This window comes from Coptis chinensis, chromosome 8 (genome assembly GCF_015680905.1).
Source record: "Coptis chinensis isolate HL-2020 chromosome 8, ASM1568090v1, whole genome shotgun sequence".
Lineage (NCBI taxonomy): Eukaryota > Viridiplantae > Streptophyta > Magnoliopsida > Ranunculales > Ranunculaceae > Coptis > Coptis chinensis.
The window spans coordinates 22,750,901-22,765,612 of record NC_141463.1 but is presented as its reverse complement, the minus strand read 5'-3'; the positions used below and the strand labels follow the sequence as shown (position 1 = coordinate 22,765,612).

Sequence of the window (14,712 nt, the reverse complement as noted above, 5' to 3'; positions counted from 1 at the left end):
AACGTATAACAAGAAGGGGGTATAACAAACTTATTACCCCTAGGAATCAGATGTAACTCTGGTCTAATACCCAATGCTTCCAAGTCCATTCGAGCTTTCCACTGAATCCTTTGTTTTTCTAGGTGTAACAACGTTGCCATAACACTCTCACAAATGTTCTTTTCAATGTGCATAACATCGAGATTGTGCCGCATAGATTAAGGCTTCGCCAATAAGGTAAACGGAAAAAAATGCTCCTCTTTGTCCAATTATACTCAACCTCGATGCGACTTTCTCTTCTTGTTATTTGGATGTTTTCCAAATGTTTGTTCTTCGACATGCGAGAAGTTGTAACCTCACATCTTCCCCACTTAATTTCTTTGGTTCGGACTTGTTGCCACTAATTCCACCGGGTAATTGCTTAAGGCGCTTTCTCAAAGGATGTCTTGGCCGTAAAATCGGCTGTGTTCATGTAACATTGCTTATGCCCGTTCTTCAAGTACAAAGAGAATGTATCCTTGTTACAATTCGGGCAAGCCATCTTACCTTTGGTGGACCAACCAGACAAGTTTCCATATGCAGGAAAGTCATTTATTGTCCACAATACTGTTGCATGCATTACAAACATTTGATTTGTTGCGCATCAAATGTCTCCACCCCATTTTGCCACAAGTCCAATAGTTCTTCTATCAACGGTTGCATGTAAACATCAATATCATTTCCGTGTGCTTTGTCGTCCGTATAAGCGAGACATGAAAATGAATGGTTCTTTCATACATTTCCAAAGGCGGCAAATTATCACGGCATAAGCATTACAGGGCCACATCTTTGTAAGTCTGCTCATGTCACCAAAAAGGGTTAAACCCATCACTTGCAAGACCAAGCCGAACATTGCGAGGATCGGCAGACAAACCACGGATGTTCCTTGTCAAGGTCCTCCCAAACTTTTGAATCACCGGATGCCTAAGTACATTGTCCTCCTGAACTTCGTTTGTCTTTGTGCCATCTCATGTCTTCAGCAGTCATTCTAGACATAAACAATCTCTGAAGCCTTGGTTTTAGTGGAAAGTGCCTCAAGACTTTCTGTGGTATCTTTTTACATTTCCCTTGATTAATTTTGTACCTCGGTTCACCACAAATTGAACAACTTTCAAGATCTTGGTCTTCCTTCCAAAAGAGCATACAATCATTGATGCAAGCATGTATACAAACATAACCAAGTCCTAAGCCTCGCAATAACGTCTTGGCCTCGTAATGGGACTTCGGGAGTGTTTCACCATCTGGTAATGCATCCTTGAATAACTTGAGAACCATGTCAAACGATTTATTGCTCCAACGGTTAATTATCTTCAGATGAAACAACTTTACGAGAAAATCCAAGGTACTATATTTCTTGCAACCAGGATACAGAGGCTGTCGAGCTTCATGCAAAAGTTTAGCAAATGGTTCTGGATTCCCATCTCTTGTATTAGGAACAGAAAATGCTTCTGAATGTTGCACTCTGGGCTCCAAAATATCCCTAGGAGTCGGTGCTACATCTGCAAGCAAGTCATCCAACCCATGAAAATGTCCACCCGAACCATCATCGTCATCATCATCGTCATCATCATCATCATCGCTCAATACTTCAAAAGGCTCACCATGATGTACCCATCGAGTGTAATCTTTGTCGATACCCGAATCAAATAAATGATCTTTTACTACATCAATGTGCAAGTAGTACCTATTATTGCACTTCTTGCATGGACACCGACATCTACTCTTTTTGTCTAAATGATTGGCGGCAAGCGTAATAAAATCTTTAAGACCTTGAAAGTATTCAGGCTTATGTGGCGTATTCATCCAACTTTTATCCATATTCGTTCCTATGCAAAAAAGGTATTCAAAAAAATTATAATTAATATAGCTTTGCATCTCTTAAAAGCAAGTATCGTTCCTAAATTTTCAATCCCTAAATTGTCTAATGGAAGAACAACTAATAGTGCAATTTCAAATGGAAAGCATACAATAGAGTGCATATTACAAGCACAAAATGATAAAAATAGTGGGTAAAAAGTATATGACTATTCACTAGATCACATCAAAACACGTTAACTTAAGTTCTAACATCTAAGACTACGGAAAATAATCAATACTTAAACTGTCTAATAAAGGAACTAACTATTGGTGTAATTTTAGATGTGAAACATACAACAAGGTACATATTACAAGCACAAAACAATCTGCATCATCAATTTTTCATTTTGTTCCTAAAACAACGAGGGAAACCTCATCCTCAAGCACCAAGAGTTCTTTTTGGATTCCCTCACTCATCTAGTGAGGACTGTAAAAGGGATACTTAGGCAAAATAAAGAGCTTTACCCCAACTCAGAGAGCCTTGAATGGGTGTAGCATGAACTTTATTTGAGTGCCCTCCGCTCCCTACCCCACCCACTCGGCCCCCAAGAGGGTTCAAAGAGGCCTCACACCGGAGATACTATATATCTTTTTGGTTGAATGCAGTATTTTAATCATCATTATTTTTAAGTGTCGAAACAAGAATGATGGAACTTTGTAAAGTCCTCCAAACTAAAACAAAGTAGGGTAGCAACTTTTTTAACCTAAACACAAACATTAAGCCATTCTAACTAGATCCAACAATGTCCAATGCTAAACAAAGCGTCACCCCAACCTATCCATTCATCATTGAACTCTAATTCAACACATCTTAAATATCTTAGGGTACACTTCTAATACATTCTTCACACAAAACCTCGCATTTGCAGTTCCAAACCATACTATCATACTTTGTTCAAATGTAATTAATATCTATTTCAATAATCATCAGATCACTTCAAGTCCCGAATAAAAAACTACAATGTATAAAATTACACAGACCAACAAACCCAACGCATGTTAACAAGAAGCACAACCATCATCCAATATAAACAGACCAATTCAACAAGTAAAACTCAAAATACATAAAGCGAACAAAAAAAGTATCTTCAGAGTACATGAAAACACCATACTTTTCTTATTACTAAGCGAAACTAGCAAAAAAAAAAAAAAAATTACCTGAGCTGATAGCTACCGCTTGCAGAGTCCTTTCACTAATAAATTAACAATAAAAAATAAATTAGATCTTTTGTTCCAGAAAAAAAATTGAATCTTTTATCTCTAAAGTTTGATTGATAATTCTTTTGTCTCTACAAACAAGAAACATAAAAGAAAAATCATAACTTTACTATACTATTTTCTATTTCTTTTTTTCATAACCTTGGATTTGGAGATTATTACACCAAAATCCAACTTGATAGTTTACCCTAGTTTTTCAGATATTTTCTTAAGCACCAAAAGATTTCCTTGAGATGTGGATTTCAGAAAGGTTGTACTTCCCAAGTAAAGCAAGCTGCAAAATCTGATAGGGTATAATTTAAGAAAAAAAATTATAGTACCCAAACATGTTGTACACAATGTTGTCAGAAGAGCCAATACAAATTTTCCATATAAGACAGATAACAGTTAAAACTTGTTCCGATTCTAGTCTATGTAATAGTATTGGATAGTTAGACAATTATCGTTAAGGTTGGAAACTCAAAACTTCGTGATCTGGACCGTGTAAAATTGTTGTATAGCAGATCTTCCGAACTATTTTTTTGACGGCCAATTTCCAACTTATTAAGTATTATCTTCAAAACATGTTATGCCCTTTGCCTTCAAGAACCATCCCTATCATGATTCTTATTTTGATCAAAAGACAGCAATTACCATCCTTTTCAAGAGAGCAATTAAGCTCAATCTTACCATTCTACTCAGAAGTCTCTCAAGGATGATAAGAGAGTGCGTCCGGTGGAAGTTGTGTCCTGTACTCATGTCTATCATAGGGCATGAGCGCAATGTGTTTCAAATGGGGCTTGTTTACGTCTGATGGCATGATGGAGGTACTCTCTCATCCTTTTGAGAGTTCAAACAATGAACAGATGATAAATGTATGGTGTCTCATACTTTGTGAGCAGCCTAGCACATGTTGTCATATTGGACACGTTTATGCTTGTACAATTGTTTCGTTTCATGTTTGTGTGTCCTGAGCGTGTTTAAGTTAGTGAGTTGGTGGGTGTGTTACTGAATTTGAAGTATCAACTTGAAAAACAGAACACTGTCTAAAACAATGTATTAAGAGTTGCTTCTTAGCATTCCTCCAACTAAAACAAACTAACGAATCTATAATGTTTAAGTAAGAAAAGTAATTTTGGTGGCTTACTTTATTAAAATAAAATGTTTGCAGTGGTTAGGGCTGGAAATAGAGCGCGTTCAGGTAGGATTCTCGCTCAAAACTTTATCGCGAAAGATTTTTTTCGTTTTTTTCTCAAGTTTTGAACACCCACGGCATACGAATACCGTGATATCCCAAAACAGCAAACAGATACTGTGATATCTCCAAAACCACTGTAACACGCCGCCGCGAGTATATAACAATTGTAGAAGTTTGTTGCCGTGAGAATAGAGGGATGTAGGGGGTGTACCCCTAGGAGTACACCCCCTACATCCCTCTATTATTCGGGATTTCTGTTGTTGGCATGCATTATTTGTAGTACTAGGTTTAGGAGTGTTGCAGAGCATGCTGACGTTGTTTATTGGGAATATATTATTAAAGGCAGGTTTCTCTTACAGAAGAAAAATTTGCAAACTGTGTATGAAGATAAAGTAAAGAATTTGGTTTTGGAACTTCTAGATGGAGAATTGGAAAGGTAAAACCACCTTTTATTACTTTGGCGATTCTGTACTTTCTAGATTGAGGTTAGGTGTCTTGTTTTTGTGGAACAATTGAGCAACTATTATCATTGACAGCAAAGAGCTATACGCTTTGAAGATTATTTAGCATTTAGACAAATGATGAAGTAATACTATTAAGTCAGGCAATTTCAATTTTAACTGTTCCATGTATGGTTGTCAGTGATTCTACCCTCTCGCTTGCCACGATTTCTTCGTTTGGCTTCTGCTAGGGTAGAACAGAAGGAGACTTTTGGCTTTGATTGCATAACTCTTCTGAAATATAAAACAATCTTATCGTATCTGATATCTTTTGAACCTTGTATATACATATTTGTTTAGTCATCATTGTAGATAAGATTTATGGAAATAGATCCTAGTATATATTTGAAATAGTGATATTAAGAAGGGATCAGTGATCTAATGCCATAACGACCAAGATGGATTAATCCCATGGCTTAAAAAATGCTTGTACATGTACAAACGCATAACGAGATGGGTCTATCTGCCCCCTTCCCTAACTCCTCACACAATCACATAGAGAGAGAAAAGAATAAAAGATAAATATTAAAAGAGATAGAGAGTTTGCTAAGAAATAAATATTTGTTTTTAGCTTATTAGGGTGGCTGTCACCTAATATGTGATGATCATTTGACTGTTTATTGTCTACATCCCTTCTGTTTCTTTGAGTGACTAAATCAGCTATCCTTTTATGAGGTCATGAATAGAGCTTGACTCCCTTTCCGAAGAGTTTAGGTCTTTTTTTCTGCAGATTTAATAAATGCAAAGTATGCCTTCTGTTGCTATCAGAGCCTTCCAAAAGGCAATGTGTTTGTTTCTCAATAGTTTCATGTCGAGCAATTAGATGCTTCTCTTTCACTTCTGTGCACTGTTCAGTTTAAGCTGGTCCAATGCTAATGTTGGAACGTGGAATGTTAAAGATTTAGAACCTGATTTTTTAAAGTTACTTGAAGTCTTTCTAGAACTGTGTTACTGGAGGATGCTAAACATACATGTTTTTGTTTCTTTTCTCCAGTGAGGTGCAGTTCAAAGACTTCCTCTGGTATGTTACTTCTCATAGAGTTGCTTTTGTTTTTGTAGTTGAGGTGATAATTTTATATGATGAAAGTCTGAGGCGATATGGTTTTGTTTAGTCGTTTTTTTTTAGAAACTTGACTGATAAAATGGGATAAAAATCATTCAAAAATCTAAAATAGGAAACACTTTATAAACACAAACAAGTGAACAAATGAGTACATTGACCAAAATTCTGTTGTATTTCTTCAATATGCATCAATCACAAAGAGTGGCTGGACACCTTTCTTTGCTAGAAAGAACATGATTTGAAGCGTATGAGTTATATTTTATGAACACCAATAATAGAAGTCAGGCAATTTCAATTTAGAGGGAAATAGGTAATTAAACGTTATTTTTACTCGATAACTTACCAGAGATTTCCCTTCCCTCAATGAAGGAAGAAGGAGGAGCACAAACCGAATCCGAAATGAAGGAAGAAGGAGGAGCACCTACACCAAAACTTTAGCTTTAACAATTGAACTTGAAAAAATTGGAGAGTATTAGAAAAGGGAAGAAGAAGAATAATCAAAAAATGAATGAAGAATAATTAAAAGAGAAAAGTACCTGGAGAGGAATGGAGATCGAGAGTTAGAGCCGTTCTACTGTGTTTTGGGTGTTATTTCTCTTGTAATAATTTTCGGAAAAAAACAGTGTTTCTTCCCTCTTTATTTTTCGTGAAAAATCAAACTTTGGCGGTGGTTATTATCAGAATCCCGCGAAATCGAAAACATAATCTCGACATTTTAAAACGCCGGTATATATCATTATTTCCCACGATTCATACAAAGCGTAGCAGGTTTAAAACAATTAGTGGCTTAAATCGGTCAGCGCCTTATGTACATACCTATTTCCGGCGTTTTGATCGTCGGGCAATAATCGCTTCATATATTAAAAAAATAATTTGGCGTGATAAATCATTTATAGCACTATTTCTGACGAAACAAACGTCGCCAATACCCCATTTTAACATTTGAACCAACAAACTAATAGCAACGACTTAAACGTGCCAAAAGGTATGTTTTTGGAACGAAATAAAAACGTCGGTAATAAAAACGTCGGTAAAAACCCTATTTCTTGTAGTGATGTTTGCAAAAAGGTTGGGCATGCAAGTGAAGATTATAGATATAAGTGTAAAAGGTGCAAGAAATTGAATCATATGCAGAAATATTGTTATTATCAAAATAAGAACCAAGCCAACTATTCTCAAAATAATAATTCTCAGGATCTATTAGTTATTTTATTCTTGTATGAACAACCAACATGAGTCTCATGATGTCTGGTATTTGGACAGTGGTTGTAGTAATCATATGACAGGTGATAAAAATTGCTTTGTCAGCTTGGATGAAAAAGTAACCTCCCAAGTAAGTTTCTGAATAGTAATTATCCAGAGAGAGTATGGTCAGGCAGAGATGTTCATTATAGATAGTTGAAGGTATTTGGGTGCAGAGCATTTGTTCATATTCCCATGGATGAGAGGTCTAAGCATGATGACAAAACCAAATAGTATATTTTTCTTGGTTATGGGGATGAGAAGTTTGGTTATAAACTTTATAATCCGATTAAGAAGAAGGTAATCCGAAGTCGAGAAGTTTGTGTTCTTGGAAATAGATGCAAAATATGATGATCCATGGGAAGTCGAGATGTTGTGTTCTTGGAAAAACAAACAATTGAGGAATTTGAGAATGGTGAGAAACTATAAACTTTTGTTAATGACCTTGTTGATTTAGAACCGGAAGTTCTAGTAGTGGAACAAGCGGTAGAATGCATTGAGAATGCAGATAACCATGGTTTGAGGCTCATGATGATGATCCTATTGTTCATGATGGGATTGAACATATTGAGATAAAAGATGCAAAAGATGTGCATGAACCACCACCTGAGCAAGAAAAAGTGCATCCTCCTGAGCAACCAGATGATGAGATGAGGAGATCTAAGAGGGAAAGACAAACTTCAACCAGATACCCACCACATATATGTATATTGTTATCCGATGGTGGATAACCTATATACTATTAAGAGACTCTTGAACGTACAAACGGAGAAAAATGGTTGAAGGCCATATAAGATGAGATGAGCTCTTTGCATAAGAATCACACATATGACTTAGTTGAGAAATTGAAATGAAAAAAAGTTCTCAAGAACATGCATGTGGGTTTTCAAAGTCAAGCATGAAAAGAGTAATCCACATCTAAGGGCACAAAGCTTGTCTTGTTGTAAAGGGATTCAGTTAGAGAAAATGTATTGACTTTGATAAAAAAATTTCTTCGGTGGTTAAGATGACTTCTATCAAAGTGGTATTGGGTTTGGCCGCAAGTATAAACCTAGAGGTTGAGCAACTAGATGTCAAGACAACTTTTTCTTCATGATGATCCTGAGGAAGATGTCTATATGGACCAGCCAAAGAGTTTTGAGGTTAAAGGCAAGGTGCATTTGGTATGCAAGCTGAGAAAGAGTTTGTATGGTTTAAAGCAGGCATCGAAATAATGGTACATGAAGTTTGAGTCTTTTATGGTGAAATATAGCTATAAAAAGTCTACTTCCAATCACTATGTATTTGTTCAGAAGTTTCCAGATGAGGGTTTCATAGTGCTCTTATTGTATGTGGATGATAGGTTGATAGTTAATCAAAATATTAACAAAATATCCAAGTTGAAGAAAAACTTGAGTAAAATCATTTGAGATGAAGGATTTGGGTCAAATAAAGCAGATACTTGGTATGCGGATCACTCGTGACAATAAAAATGGAAAGTTGTGGCTTTCTCAAGAAAGCTATATTGATAAGGTGTCAAAGAGATTCAACATGGATTAAATGTCGCTGGTGAGTTGTCTGCTTGGTGGCCAATTCCGCATGACCAAAGTTAAGTGTCCGAAGAAAGAAATGAAAAAGATTTCTTATACATCCACAGTGGGCAACATGATGTATATGCAACGGTGTGTACAATACCGGATATTACTTGTGTCGTGGGTGTTGTAAGCCATTTTCTGTCGAATCCGGGTAAAGACTATTGAGAAGGTGTTAAGTGAATATTGAGATATCTAAAGGGCACTTCCAAAGCGTGTATGTGTTTTGTTGGGAGTAAGACCTTGCTTAAAGGCTATACAAATGCAAACATGGCAGGTGATGTCGACTCAATGAAGTCCACTTCTGGTTATATGTTTATATTTGCAAGGGGGGCAGTTTCTTGGCAATCGAAGTTGCAAAAATGTGTTGCCCTTTCTATTACAAAAACTGAGTATATTGCAGCTACTGAGTGTTGCAAAGAGATGATATGGATGAAGAGGCTCTTCAATAAACTAAGGCTAAAATAGAAATAGCTTGTGGTACTGTGCGATAGTCAGAACGCCATCCATTTGTGCAAGAATCTGAGTTTTCATTCTAAATCCAAGCACATACATGTATGTTATCATTGGATTAAAGAAGTTCTCGAAGAGAAACGATTATGCATTATATTGAGAAGATCCATACCGACAAAAATGGGTTAGATATGATGACCAAAGTTTTGTCGAAGGGCAAGCTTGATGTTTGTTGTGCTACCACCGGATTGGTAGCACACTTCTCATATTGATTCAGGAATGTGTGGAGGTATCCCCCCTCATGGTTCGGGAGGGGGAGATTGTTGGGTGGTCTCTCACCATGTGAAAATTAGGTAAAAACTGTTCGGGAGCACCATAGGAGCGCACACCCTTGGATATGCCTTGTGTGAGGGGTGCACACCCTAATGAGGTGAGTACGCCAAGACATGAGTACTGATAGGAGGATCACTATAGGGGCGAACACCCTCAAACATGCCTTGTGACAGGGGCGCATGCCCCCATAGCTTTGCATAGGTTAGCAAAGTTCTAGTTTTTTGCAAATGAACCGAAATTTCGTTTAATTTTACACTGAAATTTCATAATATTATATAAAAGAAGTTAAGGTTTTGACCCATAACATATGATAGAGAGAAACCAATTTTGAGAGCAACCAAAATTGAAAAAAAAAAAAAAAAAAAAAACCTTGGAAAGAGATAAAGCTTGTAAGGAGAAAGATTAGTGTAAAGAGATCTAATAAGTGTGGAAATACGCTTGGAAGGAGTGATTGTAATATTCTTTCCCACTCTTATAAAAGAATTAGCCCTTGTGGAAGTATGTATCATTGGCTGAACTATGAAATATCCTGTGTCTCATTTTCGATTGGAGTTTAGAGTGTCCACATACAAGCTATCTTAGCAGGGATCCATTGGTATCTTTTTCCCCAACATGAACAACTTCAACTTAATGTTTGAGATGTTTGTAACAACCCGCCTCATCCTACCACGTCGATACTGTCCCCAATTAGCCACTGCGAACATCCGACAATGTGGGGTTTTTGGAATTCAGACAATAGCTTCTTAGGAGGTCACCTATCTTTGGACGCGCACTCCTGCCGGAGCACGCTCAACTGCGGAGTTCCCATGGAATCCATAGCCAAACATTATGGAAAAAGTCTCGACATTAGGATTTGGAGGATCAATTACTCATCGTCATGATCTTTGGATAGCTGTCTAAGCGAAGTGAGATCACACCATAACGCAACCGTCACCCAAACCCGGGCTAAGCGACTTTCCATCATACCCTTCCTTGGGCCATACCCAGAGGTCTCACAATGTCACTACTGTCAAAGTCTTTGTTTATGCAAACAACACACATGTCCTTACAGAAACTAGGTATATTATTGGTGTTTGTTACTGCCGGACCCCATATTGTGTTGGGCAGACCCAAAAAAAAAAAATATTACAAATGTACCATTGGCCCCAAAAGTTGTTTTGTGTTGGGCACCTCTCAAACCAAAGTAAATTTGACTTGTTGCAACCTTTTCTGCCCTTCTCTTCTATTCCCTTATATTCTCTTCTCTTCCACCATCAAAAACCTTAAACCCTTAAACCCTAAAGAAAACTAACACTAACACTAAACACTAATGGAAGAGCCCAACCCCATTTTAATTAAAACATGAAGATAAAGAAAAAATGTAATGCATCATGACCCCATTCAAGAAGAAAATATAGAACAAGTTCCAAGTGACCCCATTCAAGAAGAAAATGTAGAATAAGTTCCAAGTGATCCTATTCAAGAAGAAAATATAGAACAAGTTCTAAGTGACCCCATTCAAGAAGAAAATGTAGAACAAGTTCAAAGTGAAGAACTCTATATTTTTCCAAGTTCAAATCCCAAACGACTTGGCCACACCGGTCAAGAGGCAAAAAATAGAACTAAGATTTTGCAAAGTTCAAATCCCAAACGACATGGCCACACCGTTTGGATTAAGTTCCAAACAACATGACCACACCATTTGGGACTTAGGCTAAACGATGTGGCCATGTCCTTTGGAACTTAATCCAAACGGTGTGGCCATACCGGTCAAGAGGCAAAAAAACATAACTAAGTTTTTGCAAAGTTCAAATCCCAAACGACATGGCCACACCGTTTGGACTAAGTCCCCAACGGTGTGGCCATGTCGTTTGGGATTTGAACTTTGCAAAATCTAAAGTTCTGTTTTTTGGCCTCTTGACCGGTGTGGCCACACCATTTGGGACTAACCCTCAAACGGTGTGGCCATGTCGTTTGGGACTGAAATTTGCCGAACCTCGATTTCTTTTTTTCTTAACTTTCATATTCAACTTCCAACAATTCTAACACTTCCAAATTCAAAACCAAACACATAAAATGGAATCGCAACATCAAATTCAAGTATTTTGAAATAAAATGGAATCGCAAACACATAAAATGGAATCGCATAACATCAAAACCAAATTCACATAACATCAAATAATATTTTGAAATAACATACGACAAAATAAAGTATTTGGGTACAGATATCACAACGTCACTCTTTACAACAAAAGCAATCTAAATAGCCCTATACTACTAGAACTCCAGAGTTGAGATCAATGCTCAAGCTGCTTTTGCACCTATGCTCCTTCACGATATCGTCCGCCAATGAACTTGCACCGGGTCAAATTGTATGCCTCCATGAACTCGTTCCGTGCATCGTCTGGAATCGCAGTCCCACCCAATTGCAGGCCTTGATTGAGCAAGCGAGAAATTTCATCGATCATGGGGTGCTGTCAAAATTAAAACGAAAAACTACATTATTATACACACATAATCTAGGACTTAATAATACACATTCAATTAACGTCAATGGGAAACCACAAGAAAAACTTCCACCTAATATATCATCAATTAATGATTAACTTGATACAAATATTAACTCGATTCAATTAACGCCCAACAATGCCACACAAAGATATTAATAGAAACACAATCTATAACGTCAAATTAGTCTAGCAAATTACAAGCAACAATGTCGCACAAAGATCACAACACTTCATACAAACTTAATACAATTTACGTACACTTTATACAAACTTAACATTTTAAAATTGGTGTTGAAGCGTGTTTATGTGTATTTGGTTGGTCGATGCATGAACAAACTCACTTTGAAACTACGGCATTGTATGAAATACGACATTATTTTTTGACTTGTATGAACCAACCAAATACAATGTACAATGTATAAACAAACACTTTGAACATTCAAACTACAATGTATGAACAAACTACAATGCATAAAAAAACTCACTTTGAAAGCAAAAAACTCACTTTGAAATTGGTGTTGATAGAAGAGTTTGAGGTGATTTCAGATACTCACTGAACTCACTAATGGTGGTTTTAGTAAAACACTTTTTAGTTGATCGACGAAGATTGAGCAGTAATTGGGTTTGATCGAGATCGAGATAAAGAATCGAGAGTTTGATGGAAACAAAGAATTGAAACAGAAATCGCGAGTTTGATTTTGTGGGTTTTTAGTCGAGAGAAATCGCGAAATCGAGGGTTTGAAGGACGAAGGGTGGTAGCCAGTTTTCCGGTTTCTTGGTATTTGGTTTTGGAGGGTGTATGATTCAAAGTTGCGCCCAACACAATGGGCAGACCCCGGCCTAACTCGGGGTTTTTCCAACACAATATGGGTCTGTCCGTAACAGGACTCATATTATTTGACAAGGATTGAAGACTAATGCTAATTTTCTTTATCCATAGAATGTTGGCTTTGTCCGCTAAAACCCATATGTCTAACTGATCAGGAAAGACTGTCGTGAAGCATGGCAATCCATTAACCTCTGACGATAAAAAAAACATGTCGTACATTTTGGCATTGTAGGTTGGAAGCCCTTTCTTTGTAAATTCATTATTTTCAACATCCAGCGAGCAAATGTCGTATTTTAGATTATTTAGGTGTACCAGCCAAAACAATTTTTTTTCTGCAAAAACTGGTTGCGTCAATTCACTGACGATAAAATTATAAATAGGATATTCCATAGTAATTTCTTTTCATTTCCTATTCCCGATAAGCATAATCCATATTCCATAGTTCAAGATTTTGGATCACCGGAACTCCGACAAATCCAAAAACCGGAATTCCAGCAATTACTCCGTTTTATTTCTTCGAGTACATTCTGAAATTTCTGTTTTTTCAACTCTTAATCCTAAATTCCGAAATTCTCAAAAACCATAATATTGTGCGGAATTCTGAAAATTCCGTCGAAATCATGGCATAATCAGATGCTCGTACTGAATACGTACACTTTATACTTTCTAACTGTATTGTTGTCATAAATAAGAGCCCAATTGCAACGAGGCGCAAACCGAGTAGTTGAAATAGTAAGGTCTAGGAAGTCTTGTACATTGACGGGTACGTAACATGGTTACAAACATAAAGAAAATTCGAGCCCCATTGAAGGAGAAATAGACCATTACAACCAGCTACCAATGACACATTCATATCAATCCGAACATCAGTAACCAAATCGAACTTCTCTATATTCACAGTTTCGCCTCCTAATAAAGTTTGAGGCTTCAAATTTAATTTCTCCTTTAGAACTAGAAAGCGAACGGTGAAAATGTACATTCACAAAATTATTGTTAGATATTAATGAGAGCCAAAGCTTGCATACAGTCTTTAATCTGACGAGATCTTTTGCGGGAATTCTTGTTAATATGTCTACGATTATGTCCTCATCTATATATTTGTCCGTTGTGAATTTGCACGGACCAACAACAAGAAGAACGTACCTTTGCCCTTTGGAAGAATGAATCGGTCGTAATAGCTTCTTAGCATATCCTTCTTCTGCCTTAAAAAGTGGAGTAAATAATAACTCTTTTGTAATTAGTCTTCTAACGTGGCTACTACTATTTGTGTGAAGCATGTACAGCACAAAATTGTTACATTTTTTGTCTACTCATGTACTCTACCACGCAGCAGTTTCCAATGAATGAACCCGAGGGGCACGGCTTTGGCTAAACGTATTTGATGAAGCGTTGACTACGTTTTTTCGTGACGATCAAATAAGCAAATGCTAACCTTTTAAGTAATGCAATGGTAAATTTTTGACAACACCAATTATCTGTCAGCAGCCTTCCAGACAATCCGTTAGTGATTCAAACTGTTTATGTACACTGGTGAGGTTTAGCATTAACTTTGTCACATAACTACTCATTAGTTAGCCTAAATTGAAACACAATCCAATTTAAATAAGTTATCAGAAATTTTATTTTCATAACACATCTCAATTACTAATTTAAGTCAGTATTCATTGATCAGAAGATACATAGAAAGTCAACTGTTCAATAGCGATTGTATGTAGTTCCTATAGTTCACCTTTTTTATCAACGATAATGCATGAAGCTTGTCTATAAATACTAGCCATTTGAAGCATATAAGTCCATTTTCCTACTGCATATTTACGTTCGGAAACTCCATCTGGTATTCTGGTATAGCCTATGCTATATATAATTTTTTGGTACATTATATATAACGTTTTTGGTGCAGTTAAAATAATTGTGTTTCAATACAATTCAAATATATAACTAATTTTGCATATAAGGTTGGTA

General features: G+C 36.7%; 1 long non-coding RNA gene across 1 annotated transcript; it reads right to left on the bottom strand.

Annotated features, from left to right (window-relative positions):
• Window positions 1-1,619: 1,619 nt before the first annotated feature.
• LOC147480565 (uncharacterized) lies at window positions 1,620-6,466 on the bottom strand. Its single transcript, XR_015206834.1, has 4 exons — window positions 6,370-6,466; window positions 6,177-6,254; window positions 3,034-3,068; window positions 1,620-1,844 (listed from the first exon to the last, which is right to left on the bottom strand). It is a non-coding gene; the product is annotated as an uncharacterized LOC147480565 (long non-coding RNA).
• Between the last annotated feature and the right edge of the window lie 8,246 nt (window positions 6,467-14,712).